Here is a 17,746-nt window from a genome sequence, read left to right as displayed (position 1 = left end):
CGCGCGGTCAGAATTTCAGCAAAAATCTGACATTTTGGAATTCACTCAAAAATGGTGCCAAACTGTTGCAAACGATCCCCTGAAAGGTTTTTGGGAGGAAACAGATGGGTTTTTATCATTGGAAACAGAATTAGCCCTCGATGTCTGCACAACTTTTTTTTGAAAAAATCCCTAAGCCGCGCGGTCACAATTTCAGCAGAAATCTGGCGTTTTGGAATTCACTCAAAAATGGTGCCAAACTGTTGCAAACGATCCCCTGAAAGGTTTTTCGGTGGAAACAGATGGGTTTTTATCATCGGAAACAGAATTAGCCGTCGACGTCTGAACAAGTTTTTTTTAAAAAAATCCCTAAGCCGCGCGGTCAGAATTTCAGCAAAAATCTGACATTCTGGAATTCACTCAAAAATGGTGCCAAACTGTTGCAAACGATCCCCTGAAAGGTTTTTCGGTGGAAACAGGTGGGTTTTTATCATCAGAAACAGAATTAGCCGTCGACGTCTGAACAACTTTTTTTAAAAAAATCCCTAAGCCGTGCGGTCACAATTTCAGCAAAAATCTGGCGTTTTGGAATTCACTCAAAAATGGTGCCAAACTGTTGCAAACGATCCCCTGAAAGGTTTTTTGGCGGAAACAGGTGGGTTTTTATCATCAGGAACAGAATTAGCCGTCGACGTCTGAACAACTTTTTTTTAAAAAAATCCCTAAGCCGCGCGGTCAGAATTTCAGCAAAAATCTGACATTCTGGAATTCACTCAAAAATGGTGCCAAACTGTTGCAAACGATCGCCTGAAAGGTTTTTCGGTGGAAACAGATGGGTTTTTATCATCAGAAACAGAATTAGCCCTCGACGTCTGAACAACTTTTTTAAAAAAAATACCTAAGCCGCGCGGTCACAATTTCAGCAAAAATCTGGCGTTTTGGAATTCACTCAAAAATGGTGCCAAACTGTTGCAAACGATCCCCTGAAAGGTTTTTTGGAGGAAACAGATGGGTTTTTATCATCGGAAAGAGAATTAGCCCTCGACGTCTGAACAACTTTTTTTTGAAAAAATCCCTAAGCCGCGCGGTCAGAATTTCAGCAAAATTCTGACATTCTGGAATTCACTCAAAAATGGTGCCAAACTGTTGCAAACGATCCCCTGAAAGTTTTTCGGTGGAAACAGATGGGTTTTTATAATCAGAAACAGAACTAGCCGTCGATGTCTGAAGAACTTTTTTTAAAAAAAATCCCTAAGCCGCGCGGTCAGAATTTCAGCAAAAATCTGGAGTTTTGGAATTCACTCAAATATGGTGCCAAACTGTTGCAAACGATCCTCTGAAAGGTTTTTTGGCGGAAACAGATGGGTTTTTATAATCAGAAACAGAACTAGCCGTCAATGTCTGAACAACTTTTTTTTAAAAAAACCCCTAAGCCGCGCGGTCAGAATTTCAGCAAAAATCTGGCGTTTTGGAATTCACTCAAAAATGGTGACAAACTGTTGAAAAGGATCCCCTGAAAGGTTTTTCGGTGGAAACAGATGGGTTTTTATCATCAGAAACAGAACTAGCCGTCGACGTCTGAAACCCTTTTTTTGAAAAAATCCCTAAGCCGCGCGGTCAGAATTTCAGCAAAAATCTGGCGTTTTGGAATTCACTCAAAAATGCTGCCAAACTGTTGCAAACGATCCTCTGAAAGGTTTTTTGGCGGAAACAGATGGGTTTTTATAATCAGAAACAAAATTAGCCGTCGATGTCTGAACAACTTTTTTTTTAAAAAATCCCTAAGCCGCGCAGTCAGAATTTCAGCAAAAATCTGAAATTCTGGAATTCACTCAAAAATGGTGCCAAACTGTTGCAAACGATCCCCTGAAAGGATTTTTGGAGGAAACAGATGGGTTTTTCTCATTGGAAACAGAATTAGCCCCCGATTTCTGAACAACTTTTTTTTGAAAAAATCCCTAAGCCGCGCGGTCACAATTTCAGCAGAAATCTGACATTCTGGAATTCACTCAAAAATGGTGCCAAACTGTTGCAAACGATCCCCTGAAAGGTTTTTCGTTGGAAACAGATGGGTTTTTAGCATCGGAAACAGAATTAGCCCTCGACGTCTGAACACCTTTTTTTGAAAAAATCCCTAAACCGCGCGGTCACAATTTCAGCAAAAATCTGGCGTTTTGGAATTCACTCAAAAATGGTGACAAAGTGTTGCAAATGATCCCCTGAAAGGTTTTTTGGTGGAAACAGATGGGTTTTTATCATCAGAAACAGAATTAGCCCTCGACGTCTGAACAACTTTTTTTGAAAAAATCCCTAAGCCGCGCGGTCAGAATTTCAGCAAAAATCTGACATTCTGGAATTCACTCAAAAATGGTGCCAAACTGTTGCAAACGATCCCCTGAAAGTTTTTCGGTGGAAACAGATGGGTTTTTATCATCAGAAACAGAATTAGCCGTCGACGTCTGAAACCCTTTTTTTGAAAAAATCCCTAAGCCGCGCGGTCACAATTTCAGAAAAAATCTGGCGTTTTGGAATTCACTCAAAAATGGTGCCAAACTGTTGCAAACGATCCCCTGAAAGGTTTTTCGGTGGAAAGAGATGGGTTAATATCATCAAAAGAGAATTAGCCTTCGACGTCTGAGCAACTTTTTAAAAAAAAAATCCCTAAGCCGCGTGGTCAGAATTTCAGCAAAAATCTGGCGTTTTGGAATTCACTCAAAAATGGTGCCAAACTGTTGCAAACGATCCTCTGAAAGGTTTTTTGGCGGAAACAGATGGGTTTTTATAATCAGAAACAGAACTAGCCGTCAATGTCTGAACAACTTTTTTAAAAAAAAACCCCTAAGCCGCGCGGTCAGAATTTCAGCAAAAATCTGGCGTTTTAGAATTCACTCAAAAATGGTGCCAAACTGTTGAAAAGGATCCCCTGAAAGGTTTTTCGGTGGAAACAGGTGGGTTTTTATCATCAGAAACAGAATTAGCCGTCGACGTCTGAACAACTTTTTTTTAAAAAATCCCTAAGCCGTGCGGTCACAATTTCAGCAAAAATCTGGCGTTTTGGAATTCACTCAAAAATGGTTCCAAACTGTTGCAAACGATCCCCTGAAAGGTTTTTCGGTGGAAACAGATGGGTTTTTATCATTGGAAACAGAATTAGCCCTCGACGTCTGAAGAACTTTTTTAAAGAAAAATCCCTAAGCCGCGCGGTCAGAATTTCAGCAAAAATCTGACATTCTGGAATTCACTCAAAAATGGTGCCAAACTGTTGCAAACGATCCCCTGAAAGGTTTTTTGGAGGAAACAGATGGGTTTTTATCATTGGAAACAGAATTAGCCCTCGATGTCTGCACAACTTTTTTTTGAAAAAATCCCTAAGCCGCGCGGTCACAATTTCAGCAGAAATCTGGCGTTTTGGAATTCACTCAAAAATGGTGCCAAACTGTTGCAAACGATCCCCTGAAAGGTTTTTCGGTGGAAACAGATGGGTTTTTATCATCGGAAACAGAATTAGCCGTCGACGTCTGAACAAGTTTTTTTAAAAAAAATCCCTAAGCCGCGCGGTCAGAATTTCAGCAAAAATCTGACATTCTGGAATTCACTCAAAAATGGTGCCAAACTGTTGCAAACGATCCCCTGAAAGGTTTTTCGGTGGAAACAGGTGGGTTTTTATCATCAGAAACAGAATTAGCCGTCGACGTCTGAACAACTTTTTTTAAAAAAATCCCTAAGCCGTGCGGTCACAATTTCAGCAAAAATCTGGCGTTTTGGAATTCACTCAAAAATGGTGCCAAACTGTTGCAAACGATCCCCTGAAAGGTTTTTTGGCGGAAACAGGTGGGTTTTTATCATCAGAAACAGAATTAGCCTTCGACGTCTGAAGAACTTTTTTAAAGAAAAATCCCTAAGCCGCGCGGTCAGAATTTCAGCAAAAATCTGACATTCTGGAATTCACTCAAAAATGGTGCCAAACTGTTGCAAACGATCCCCTGAAAGGTTTTTCGGTGGAAACAGGTGGGTTTTTATCATCAGAAACAGAATTAGCCGTCAACGTCTGAAACACTTTTTTTGAAAAAATCCCTAAGCCGCGCGGTCACAATTTCAGCAGAAATCTGACATTCTGGAATTGACTCAAAAATGGTGCCAAACTGTTGCAAACGATCACCTGAAAGGTTTTTCGGTGGAAACAGATGGGTTTTTAGCATCGGAAAGAGAATTAGCCGTCGACGGCTGAACACCTTTTTTTGAAAAAATCCCTAAGCAGCGCGGTCACAATTTCAGCAAAAATCTGGCGTTTTGGATTTCACTCAAAAATGGTGCCAAACTGTTGCAAACGATCCCCTGAAAGGTTTTTTGGTGGAAAGAGATGGGTTTTTATCATCAGAAAGAGAATTAGCCGTCGACGTCTGAACAACTTTTTTTCAAAAAAACCCCTAAGCCGCGCGGTCAGCATTTCAGCAAAAATCTGACATTCTGGAATTCACTCAAAAATGGTGCCAAACTGTTGCAAACGATCCCCTGAAAGGTTTTTTGGAGGAAACAGGTGGGTTTTTATCATCAGGAACAGAATTAGCCGTCGACGTCTGAACAACTTTTTTTAAAAAAAATCCCTAAGCCGCGCGGTCAGAATTTCAGCAAAAATCTGACATTCTGGAATTCACTCAAAAATGGTGCCAAACTGTTGCAAACGATCGCCTGAAAGGTTTTTCGGTGGAAACAGATGGGTTTTTATCATCAGAAACAGAATTAGCCCTCGACGTCTGAACAACTTTTTTAAAAAAAATACCTAAGCCGCGCGGTCACAATTTCAGCAAAAATCTGGCGTTTTGGAATTCACTCAAAAATGGTGCCAAACTGTTGCAAACGATCCCCTGAAAGGTTTTTTGGAGGAAACAGATGGGTTTTTATCATCGGAAAGAGAATTAGCCCTCGACGTCTGAACAACTTTTTTTTGAAAAAATCCCTAAGCCACGCGGTCAGAATTTCAGCAAAATTCTGGCGTTTTGGAATTCACTCAAAAATGGTGACAAACTGTTGAAAAGGATCCCCTGAAAGGTTTTTCGGTGGAAACAGATGGGTTTTTATCATCAGAAACAGAACTAGCCGTCGATGTCTGAAACCCTTTTTTTGAAAAAATCCCTAAGCCGCGCGGTCAGAATTTCAGCAAAAATCTGGCGTTTTGGAATTCACTCAAAAATGGTGCCAAACTGTTGCAAACGATCCTCTGAAAGGTTTTTTGGCGGAAACAGATGGGTTTTTATAATCAGAAACAAAATTAGCCGTCGATGTCTGAACAACTTTTTTTTTAAAAAATCCCTAAGCCGCGCAGTCAGAATTTCAGCAAAAATCTGAAATTCTGGAATTCACTCAAAAATGGTGCCAAACTGTTGCAAACGATCCCCTCAAAGGATTTTTGGAGGAAACAGATGGGTTTTTCTCATTGGAAACAGAATTAGCCCCCGATGTCTGAACAACTTTTTTTTGAAAAAATCCCTAAGCCGCGCGGTCACAATTTCAGCAGAAATCTGACATTCTGGAATTCACTCAAAAATGGTGCCAAACTGTTGCAAACGATCCCCTGAAAGGTTTTTCGTTGGAAACAGATGGGTTTTTAGCATCGGAAACAGAATTAGCCCTCGACGTCTGAACACCTTTTTTTGAAAAAATCCCTAAACCGCGCGGTCACAATTTCAGCAAAAATCTGGCGTTTTGGAATTCACTCAAAAATGGTGACAAACTGTTGCAAATGATCCCCTGAAAGGTTTTTTGGTGGAAACAGATGGGTTTTTATCATCAGAAACAGAATTAGCCCTCGACGTCTGAACAACTTTTTTTGAAAAAATCCCTAAGCCGCGCGGTCAGAATTTCAGCAAAAATCTGACATTCTGGAATTCACTCAAAAATGGTGCCAAACTGTTGCAAACGATCCACTGAAAGGTTTTTTGGCGGAAACAGGTGGGTTTTTATCATCAGAAACAGAATTAGCCGTCAACGTCTGAAACACTTTTTTTGAAAAAATCCCTAAGCCGCGAAGTCAGAATTTCAGCAAAAATCTGGCGTTTTGGAATTCACTCAAAAATGGTGCCAAACTGTTGCAAACGATCCCCTGAAAGGTTTTTTGGTGGAAACAGATGGGTTTTTATCATCAGAAACAGAATTAGCCCTCGACGTCTGAACAACTTTTTAAAAAAAAAATCCCTAAGCCGCGCGGTCAGAATTTCAGCAAAAATCTGACATTCTGGAATTCACTCAAATATGGTGCCAAACTGTTGCAAACGATCCTCTGAAAGGTTTTTTGGCGGAAACAGATGGGTTTTTATAATCAGAAACAGAACTAGCCGTCAATGTCTGAACAACTTTTTTTTAAAAAAACCCCTAAGCCGCGCGGTCAGAATTTCAGCAAAAATCTGGCGTTTTGGAATTCACTCAAAAATGGTGACAAACTGTTGAAAAGGATCCCCTGAAAGGTTTTTCGGTGGAAACAGATGGGTTTTTATCATCAGAAACAGAACTAGCCGTCGATGTCTGAAACCCGTTTTTTGAAAAAATCCCTAAGCCGCGCGGTCAGAATTTCAGCAAAAATCTGGCGTTTTGGAATTCACTCAAAAATGGTGCCAAACTGTTGCAAACGATCCTCTGAAAGGTTTTTTGGCGGAAACAGATGGGTTTTTATAATCAGAAACAAAATTAGCCGTCGATGTCTGAACAACTTTTTTTTTAAAAAATCCCTAAGCCGCGCAGTCAGAATTTCAGCAAAAATCTGAAATTCTGGAATTCACTCAAAAATGGTGCCAAACTGTTGCAAACGATCCCCTCAAAGGATTTTTGGAGGAAACAGATGGGTTTTTCTCATTGGAAACAGAATTAGCCCCCGATGTCTGAACAACTTTTTTTTGAAAAAATCCCTAAGCCGCGCGGTCACAATTTCAGCAGAAATCTGACATTCTGGAATTCACTCAAAAATGGTGCCAAACTGTTGCAAACGATCCCCTGAAAGGTTTTTCGTTGGAAACAGATGGGTTTTTAGCATCGGAAACAGAATTAGCCCTCGACGTCTGAACACCTTTTTTTGAAAAAATCCCTAAACCGCGCGGTCACAATTTCAGCAAAAATCTGGCGTTTTGGAATTCACTCAAAAATGGTGACAAACTGTTGCAAATGATCCCCTGAAAGGTTTTTTGGTGGAAACAGATGGGTTTTTATCATCAGAAACAGAATTAGCCCTCGACGTCTGAACAACTTTTTTTGAAAAAATCCCTAAGCCGCGCGGTCAGAATTTCAGCAAAAATCTGACATTCTGGAATTCACTCAAAAATGGTGCCAAACTGTTGCAAACGATCCACTGAAAGGTTTTTTGGCGGAAACAGGTGGGTTTTTATCATCAGAAACAGAATTAGCCGTCAACGTCTGAAACACTTTTTTTGAAAAAATCCCTAAGCCGCGAAGTCAGAATTTCAGCAAAAATCTGGCGTTTTGGAATTCACTCAAAAATGGTGCCAAACTGTTGCAAACGATCCCCTGAAAGGTTTTTTGGTGGAAACAGATGGGTTTTTATCATCAGAAACAGAATTAGCCCTCGACGTCTGAACAACTTTTTAAAAAAAAAATCCCTAAGCCGCGCGGTCAGAATTTCAGCAAAAATCTGACATTCTGGAATTCACTCAAATATGGTGCCAAACTGTTGCAAACGATCCTCTGAAAGGTTTTTTGGCGGAAACAGATGGGTTTTTATAATCAGAAACAGAACTAGCCGTCAATGTCTGAACAACTTTTTTTTAAAAAAACCCCTAAGCCGCGCGGTCAGAATTTCAGCAAAAATCTGGCGTTTTGGAATTCACTCAAAAATGGTGCCAAACTGTTGAAAAGGATCCCCTGAAAGGTTTTTCGGTGGAAACAGATGGGTTTTTATCATCAGAACCAGAACTAGCCGTCGACGTCTGAAACCCTTTTTTTGAAAAAATCCCTAAGCCGCGCGGTCAGAATTTCAGCAAAAATCTGGCGTTTTGGAATTCACTCAAAAATGGTGCCAAACTGTTGCAAACGATCCACTGAAAGGTTTTTTGGCGGAAACAGATGGGTTTTTATAATCAGAAACAAAATTAGCCGTCCATGTCTGAACAACTTTTTTTTTAAAAAATCCCTAAGCCGTGCAGTCAGAATTTCAGCAAAAATCTGACATTCTGGAATTCACTCAAAAATGGTGCCAAACTGTTGCAAACGATCCCCTGAAAGGATTTTTGGAGGAAACAGATGGGTTTTTCTCATTGGAAACAGAATTAGCCCCCGATGTCTGAACAACTTTTTTTTGAAAAAATCCCTAAGCCGCGCGGTCACAATTTCAGCAAAAATCTGACATTCTGGAATTCACTCAAAAATGGTGCCAAACTGTTGCAAATGATCCCCTGAAAGGTTTTTTGGTGGAAACAGATGGGTTTTTATCATCAGAAACAGAATTAGCCCTCGACGTCTGAACAACGTTTTTTGAAAAAATCCCTAAGCCGCGCGGTCACAATTTCAGCAGAAATCTGGCGTTTTGGAATTCACTCAAAAATGGTGCCAAACTGTTGCAAACGATCCCCTGAAAGGTTTTTTGGAGGAAACAGGTGGGTTTTTATTATCAGAAACAGAATTAGCCTTCGACGTCTGAACAACTTTTTAAAAAAAAAATCCCTAAGCCGCGCGGTCAGAATTTCAGCAAAAATCTGACATTCTGGAATTCACTCAAAAATGGTGCCAAACTGTTGCAAACGATCCCCTGAAAGGTTTTTCGGTGGAAACAGATGGGTTTTTAGCATCGGAAACAGAATTAGCTCTCGACGTCTGAACACCTTTTTTTGAAAAAATCCCTAAACCGTGCGGTCACAATTTCAGCAAAAATCTGGCGTTTTGGAATTCACTCAAAAATGGTGCCAAACTGTTGCAAACGATCCCCTGAAAGGTTTTTCGGTGGAAACAGATGGGTTTTTAGCATCGGAAACAGAATTAGCCCTCGACGTCTGAACACCTTTTTTTGAAAAAATCCCTAAACCGTGCGGTCACAATTTCAGGAAAAATCTGGCGTTTTGGAATTCACTCCAAAAATGGTGCCAAACTGTTGCAAACGATCCCCTGAAAGGTTTTTCGGTGGAAAGAGATGGCTTTTTATCATCCAAAAGAGAATTAGCCTTCAACATCTGAGCAACTTTTTTTAAAAAAAATCCCTAAGCCGCGCGGTCAGAATTTCAGCAAAAATCTGGCGTTTTGGAATTCACTCAAAAATGGTGCCAAACTGTTGCAAACGATCCTCTGAAAGGTTTTTTGGCGGAAACAGATGGGTTTTTATAATCAGAAACAGAATTAGCCGTCGATGTCTGAACAACTTTTTTTTTTAAAAATCCCTAAGCCGCGCGGTCACAATTTCAGCAAAAATCTGACAATCTGGAATTCACTCAAAAATGGTGCCAAACTGTTGCAAACGATCCCCTGAAAGGATTTTTGGAGGAAACAGATGGGTTTTTCTCATTGGAAACAGAATTAGCCCTCGATGTCTGAACAACTTTTTTTTGAAAAAATCCCTAAGCCGCGCGGTCACAATTTCAGCAAAAATCTGACATTCTGGAATTCACTCAAAAATGGTGCCAAACTGTTGCAAACGATCCCCTGAAAGGTTTTTCGTTGGAAACAGATGGGTTTTTAGCATCGGAAACAGAATTAGCCCTCGACGTCTGAACACCTTTTTTTGAAAAAATCCCTAAACCGCGCGGTCACAATTTCAGCAAAAATCTGGCGTTTTGGAATTCAGTCAAAAATGGTGACAAACTGTTGCAAATGATCCCCTGAAAGGTTTTTTGGTGGAAACAGATGGGTTTTTATCATCAGAAACAGAATTAGCCCTCGACGTCTGAATAACTTTTTTTGAAAAAATCCCTAAGCCGCGCGGTCAGAATTTCAGCAAAAATCTGACATTCTGGAATTCACTCAAAAATGGTGCCAAACTGTTGCAAACGATCCACTGAAAGGTTTTTTGGCGGAAACAGGTGGGTTTTTATCATCAGAAAAAGAATTAGCCGTCGACGTCTGTACAATTTTTTTTTGAAAAAATCCCTAAGCCGCGCGGTCAGAATTTCAGCAAAAATCTGACATTCTGGAATTCACTCAAAAATGGTGCCAAACTGTTGCAAACGATCCCCTGAAAGGTTTTTTGGCGGAAACAGGTGGGTTTTTATTATCAGAAACAGAATTAGCCTTCGACGTCTGAACAACTTTTTAAAAAAAAAATCCCTAAGCCGCGCGGTCAGAATTTCAGCAAAAATCTGACATTCTGGAATTCACTCAAAAATGGTGCCAAACTGTTGCAAACGATCGCCTGAAAGGTTTTTCGGTGGAAACAGATGGGTTTTTATCATCAGAAACAGAATTAGCCCTCGACGTCTGAACAACTTTTTTAAAAAAAATACCTAAGCCGCGCGGTCACAATTTCAGCAAAAATCTGGCGTTTTGGAATTCACTCAAAAATGGTGCCAAACTGTTGCAAACGATCCCCTGAAAGGTTTTTTGGAGGAAACAGATGGGTTTTTATCATCGGAAAGAGAATTAGCCCTCGACGTCTGAACAACTTTTTTTTGAAAAAATCCCTAAGCCGCGCGGTCAGAATTTCAGCAAAAATCTGACATTCTGGAATTCACTCAAAAATGGTGCCAAACTGTTGCAAACGATCCCCTGAAAGTTTTTCGGTGGAAACAGATGGGTTTTTATAATCAGAAACAGAACTAGCCGTCGATGTCTGAAGAACTTTTTTTAAAAAAAATCCCTAAGCCGCGCGGTCAGAATTTCAGCAAAAATCTGGAGTTTTGGAATTCACTCAAATATGGTGCCAAACTGTTGCAAACGATCCTCTGAAAGGTTTTTTGGCGGAAACAGATGGGTATTTATAATCAGAAACAGAACTAGCCGTCAATGTCTGAACAACTTTTTTTTAAAAAAACCCCTAAGCCGCGCGGTCAGAATTTCAGCAAAAATCTGGCGTTTTGGAATTCACTCAAAAATGGTGACAAACTGTTGAAAAGGATCCCCTGAAAGGTTTTTCGGTGGAAACAGATGGGTTTTTATCATCAGAAACAGAACTAGCCGTCGACGTCTGAAACCCTTTTTTTGAAGAAATCCCTAAGCCGCGCGGTCAGAATTTCAGCAAAAATCTGGCGTTTTGGAATTCACTCAAAAATGGTGCCAAACTGTTGCAAACGATCCTCTGAAAGGTTTTTTGGCGGAAACAGATGGGTTTTTATAATCAGAAACAAAATTAGCCGTCGATGTCTGAACAACTTTTTTTTTAAAAAATCCCTAAGCCGCGCAGTCAGAATTTCAGCAAAAATCTGAAATTCTGGAATTCACTCAAAAATGGTGCCAAACTGTTGCAAACGATCCCCTGAAAGGATTTTTGGAGGAAACAGATGGGTTTTTCTCATTGGAAACAGAATTAGCCCCCGATGTCTGAACAACTTTTTTTTGAAAAAATCCCTAAGCCGCGCGGTCACAATTTCAGCAGAAATCTGACATTCTGGAATTCACTCAAAAATGGTGCCAAACTGTTGCAAACGATCCCCTGAAAGGTTTTTCGTTGGAAACAGATGGGTTTTTAGCATCGGAAACAGAATTAGCCCTCGACGTCTGAACACCTTTTTTTGAAAAAATCCCTAAACCGCGCGGTCACAATTTCAGCAAAAATCTGGCGTTTTGGAATTCACTCAAAAATGGTGACAAACTGTTGCAAATGATCCCCTGAAAGGTTTTTTGGTGGAAACAGATGGGTTTTTATCATCAGAAACAGAATTAGCCCTCGACGTCTGAACAACTTTTTTTGAAAAAATCCCTAAGCCGCGCGGTCAGAATTTCAGCAAAAATCTGACATTCTGGAATTCACTCAAAAATGGTGCCAAACTGTTGCAAACGATCCACTGAAAGGTTTTTTGGCGGAAACAGGTGGGTTTTTATCATCAGAAACAGAATTAGCCGTCAACGTCTGAAACACTTTTTTTGAAAAAATCCCTAAGCCGCGAAGTCAGAATTTCAGCAAAAATCTGGCGTTTTGGAATTCACTCAAAAATGGTGCCAAACTGTTGCAAACGATCCCCTGAAAGGTTTTTTGGTGGAAACAGATGGGTTTTTATCATCAGAAACAGAATTAGCCCTCGACGTCTGAACAACTTTTTTAAAAAAAAATCCCTAAGCCGCGCGGTCAGAATTTCAGCAAAAATCTGACATTCTGGAATTCACTCAAATATGGTGCCAAACTGTTGCAAACGATCCTCTGAAAGGTTTTTTGGCGGAAACAGATGGGTTTTTATAATCAGAAACAGAACTAGCCGTCAATGTCTGAACAACTTTTTTTTAAAAAAACCCCTAAGCCGCGCGGTCAGAATTTCAGCAAAAATCTGGCGTTTTGGAATTCACTCAAAAATGGTGCCAAACTGTTGAAAAGGATCCCCTGAAAGGTTTTTCGGTGGAAACAGATGGGTTTTTATCATCAGAACCAGAACTAGCCGTCGACGTCTGAAACCCTTTTTTTGAAAAAATCCCTAAGCCGCGCGGTCAGAATTTCAGCAAAAATCTGGCGTTTTGGAATTCACTCAAAAATGGTGCCAAACTGTTGCAAACGATCCACTGAAAGGTTTTTTGGCGGAAACAGATGGGTTTTTATAATCAGAAACAAAATTAGCCGTCGATGTCTGAACAACTTTTTTTTAAAAAAATCCCTAAGCCGTGCAGTCAGAATTTCAGCAAAAATCTGACATTCTGGAATTCACTCAAAAATGGTGCCAAACTGTTGCAAACGATCCCCTGAAAGGATTTTTGGAGGAAACAGATGGGTTTTTCTCATTGGAAACAGAATTAGCCCCCGATGTCTGAACAACTTTTTTTTGAAAAAATCCCTAAGCCGCGCGGTCACAATTTCAGCAAAAATCTGACATTCTGGAATTCACTCAAAAATGGTGCCAAACTGTTGCAAATGATCCCCTGAAAGGTTTTTTGGTGGAAACAGATGGGTTTTTATCATCAGAAACAGAATTAGCCCTCGACGTCTGAACAACGTTTTTTGAAAAAATCCCTAAGCCGCGCGGTCACAATTTCAGCAGAAATCTGGCGTTTTGGAATTCACTCAAAAATGGTGCCAAACTGTTGCAAACGATCCCCTGAAAGGTTTTTTGGAGGAAACAGGTGGGTTTTTATTATCAGAAACAGAATTAGCCTTCGACGTCTGAACAACTTTTTAAAAAAAAAATCCCTAAGCCGCGCGGTCAGAATTTCAGCAAAAATCTGACATTCTGGAATTCACTCAAAAATGGTGCCAAACTGTTGCAAACGATCCCCTGAAAGGTTTTTCGGTGGAAACAGATGGGTTTTTAGCATCGGAAACAGAATTAGCTCTCGACGTCTGAACACCGTTTTTTGAAAAAATCCCTAAACCGTGCGGTCACAATTTCAGCAAAAATCTGGCGTTTTGGAATTCACTCAAAAATGGTGCCAAACTGTTGCAAACGATCCCCTGAAAGGTTTTTCGGTGGAAACAGATGGGTTTTTAGCATCGGAAACAGAATTAGCCCTCGACGTCTGAACACCTTTTTTTGAAAAAATCCCTAAACCGTGCGGTCACAATTTCAGGAAAAATCTGGCGTTTTGGAATTCACTCCAAAAATGGTGCCAAACTGTTGCAAACGATCCCCTGAAAGGTTTTTCGGTGGAAAGAGATGGCTTTTTATCATCCAAAAGAGAATTAGCCTTCAACATCTGAGCAACTTTTTTTAAAAAAAATCCCTAAGCCGCGCGGTCAGAATTTCAGCAAAAATCTGGCGTTTTGGAATTCACTCAAAAATGGTGCCAAACTGTTGCAAACGATCCTCTGAAAGGTTTTTTGGCGGAAACAGATGGGTTTTTATAATCAGAAACAGAATTAGCCGTCGATGTCTGAACAACTTTTTTTTAAAAAAATCCCTAAGCCGCGCGGTCACAATTTCAGCAAAAATCTGACAATCTGGAATTCACTCAAAAATGGTGCCAAACTGTTGCAAACGATCCCCTGAAAGGATTTTTGGAGGAAACAGATGGGTTTTTCTCATTGGAAACAGAATTAGCCCTCGATGTCTGAACAACTTTTTTTTGAAAAAATCCCTAAGCCGCGCGGTCACAATTTCAGCAAAAATCTGACATTCTGGAATTCACTCAAAAATGGTGCCAAACTGTTGCAAACGATCCCCTGAAAGGTTTTTCGTTGGAAACAGATGGGTTTTTAGCATCGGAAACAGAATTAGCCCTCGACGTCTGAACACCTTTTTTTGAAAAAATCCCTAAACCGCGCGGTCACAATTTCAGCAAAAATCTGGCGTTTTGGAATTCAGTCAAAAATGGTGACAAACTGTTGCAAATGATCCCCTGAAAGGTTTTTTGGTGGAAACAGATGGGTTTTTATCATCAGAAACAGAATTAGCCCTCGACGTCTGAACAACTTTTTTTGAAAAAATCCCTAAGCCGCGCGGTCAGAATTTCAGCAAAAATCTGACATTCTGGAATTCACTCAAAAATGGTGCCAAACTGTTGCAAACGATCCACTGAAAGGTTTTTTGGCGGAAACAGGTGGGTTTTTATCATCAGAAACAGAATTAGCCGTCGACGTCTGTACAATTTTTTTTTGAAAAAATCCCTAAGCCGCGCGGTCAGAATTTCAGCAAAAATCTGACATTCTGGAATTCACTCAAAAATGGTGCCAAACTGTTGCAAACGATCCCCTGAAAGGTTTTTTGGCGGAAACAGGTGGGTTTTTATTATCAGAAACAGAATTAGCCTTCGACGTCTGAACAACTTTTTTTAAAAAAAATCCCTAAGCCGCGCGGTCAGAATTTCAGCAAAAATCTGACATTCTGGAATTCACTCAAAAATGGTGCCAAACTGTTGCAAACGATCCCCTGAAAGGTTTTTCGGTGGAAACAGATGGGTTTTTAGCATCGGAAACAGAATTTGCCCTCGACGTCTGAACCCCTTTTTTTGAAAAAATCCCTAAACCGTGCGGTCACAATTTCAGCAAAAATCTGGCGTTTTGGAATTCACTCAAAAATGGTGACAAACTGTTGCAAATGATTCCCTGAAAGGTTTTTTGGTGGAAACAGATGGGTTTTTATCATCAGAAACAGAATTAGCCCTCGACGTCTGAAACACTTTTTTTGAAAAAATCCCTAAGCCGCGCGGTCACAATTTCAGGAAAAATCTGGCGTTCTGGAATTCACTCCAAAAATGGTGCCAAACTGTTGCAAACGATCCCCTGAAAGGTTTTTCGGTGGAAAGAGATGGCTTTTTATCATCCAAAAGAGAATTAGCCTTCAACATCTGAGCAACTTTTTAAAAAAAAAATCCCTAAGCCGCGCGGTCAGAATTTCAGCAAAAATCTGGCGTTTTGGAATTCACTCAAAAATGGTGCCAAACTGTTGCAAACGATCCTCTGAAAGGTTTTTTGGCGGAAACAGATGGGTTTTTATAATCAGAAACAGAATTAGCCCTCGATGTCTGAACAACTTTTTTTTAAAAAAATCCCTAAGGCGCGCGGTCAGAATTTCAGCAAAAATCTGACATTCTGGAATTCACTCAAAAATTGTGCCAAACTGTTGCAACCGATCCCCTGAAAGGATTTTTGGAGGAAACAGATGGGTTTTTCTCATTGGAAAGAGAATTAGCCCTCGATGTCTGAACAACTTTTTTTTGAAAAAATCCCTAAGCCGCGCGGTCAGAATTTCAGCAAAAATCTGACATTCTGGAATTCACTCAAAAATGGTGCCAAACTGTTGCAAACGATCCCCTGAAAGGTTTTTTGGCGGAAACAGGTGGGTTTTTATCATCAGAAACAGAATTAGCCGTCGACGTCTGTACAATTTTTTTTTGAAAAAATCCCTAAGCCGCGCGGTCAGAATTTCAGCAATAATCTGACATTCTGAAATTCACTCAAAAATGGTGCCAAACTGTTGCAAACGATCCCCTGAAAGGTTTTTTGGCGGAAACAGGTGGGTTTTTATTATCAGAAACAGAATTAGCCTTCGACGTCTGAACAACTTTTTAAAAAAAAAATCCCTAAGCCGCGCGGTCAGAATTTCAGCAAAAATCTGACATTCTGGAATTCACTCAAAAATGGTGCCAAACTGTTGCAAACGATCCCCTGAAAGGTTTTTCGGTGGAAACAGATGGGTTTTTAGCATCGGAAACAGAATTTGCCCTCGACGTCTGAACCCCTTTTTTTGAAAAAATCCCTAAACCGTGCGGTCACAATTTCAGCAAAAATCTGGCGTTTTGGAATTCACTCAAAAATGGTGACAAACTGTTGCAAATGATTCCCTGAAAGGTTTTTTGGTGGAAACAGATGGGTTTTTATCATCAGAAACAGAATTAGCCCTCGACGTCTGAAACACTTTTTTTGAAAAAATCCCTAAGCCGCGCGGTCACAATTTCAGGAAAAATCTGGCGTTTTGGAATTCACTCCAAAAATGGTGCCAAACTGTTGCAAACGATCCCCTGAAAGGTTTTTCGGTGGAAAGAGATGGCTTTTTATCATCCAAAAGAGAATTAGCCTTCAACATCTGAGCAACTTTTTTAAAAAAAAATCCCTAAGCCGCGCGGTCAGAATTTCAGCAAAAATCTGGCGTTTTGGAATTCACTCAAAAATGGTGCCAAACTGTTGCAAACGATCCTCTGAAAGGTTTTTTGGTGGAAACAGATGGGTTTTTATCATCAGAAACAGAATTAGCCCTCGACGTCTGAAACACTTTTTTTGAAAAAATCCCTAAGCCGCGCGGTCACAATTTCAGGAAAAATCTGGCGTTTTGGAATTCACTCCAAAAATGGTGCCAAACTGTTGCAAACGATCCCCTGAAAGGATTTTTGGAGGAAACAGATGGGTTTTTCTCATTGGAAACAGAATTAGCCCTCGATGTCTGAACAACTTTTTTTTGAAAAAATCCCTAAACCGCGCGGTCACAATTTCAGCAAAAATCTGGCGTTTTGGAATTCAGTCAAAAATGGTGACAAACTGTTGCAAATGATCCCCTGAAAGGTTTTTTGGTGGAAACAGATGGGTTTTTATCATCAGAAACAGAATTAGCCCTCGACGTCTGAACAACTTTTTTTGAAAAAATCCCTAAGCCGCGCGGTCAGAATTTCAGCAAAAATCTGACATTCTGGAATTCACTCAAAAATGGTGCCAAACTGTTGCAAACGATCCACTGAAAGGTTTTTTGGCGGAAACAGGTGGGTTTTTATCATCAGAAACAGAATTAGCCGTCGACGTCTGTACAATTTTTTTTTGAAAAAATCCCTAAGCCGCGCAGTCAGAATTTCAGCAAAAATCTGGCGTTTTGGAATTCACTCAAAAATGGTGCCAAACTGTTGCAAACGATCCCCTGAAAGGTTTTTTGGAGGAAACAGGTGGGTTTTTATCATCAGAAACAGAATTAGCCCTCGATGTCTGAACAACCTTTTTTTGAAAAAATCCCTAAGCCGCGCGGTCACAATTTCAGGAGAAATCTGACATTCTGGAATTCACTCAAAAATGGTGCCAAACTGTTGCAAACGATCACCTGAAAGGTTTTTCGGTGGAAACAGATGGGTTTTTAGCATCGGAAACAGAATTAGCCGTCGACGTCTGAACACCTTTTTTTGAAAAAATCCCTAAACCGCGCGGTCACAATTTCAGCAAAAATCTGGCGTTTTGGAATTCACTCAAAAATGGTGACAAACTGTTGCAAATGATTCCCTGAAAGGT

Source organism: Podarcis tiliguerta, assembly GCF_965153285.1.
Source record: "Podarcis tiliguerta genome assembly, chromosome: 6".
NCBI classification, from domain to species: domain Eukaryota; kingdom Metazoa; phylum Chordata; class Lepidosauria; order Squamata; family Lacertidae; genus Podarcis; species Podarcis tiliguerta.
This window is presented reverse-complemented; position numbering follows the sequence as displayed.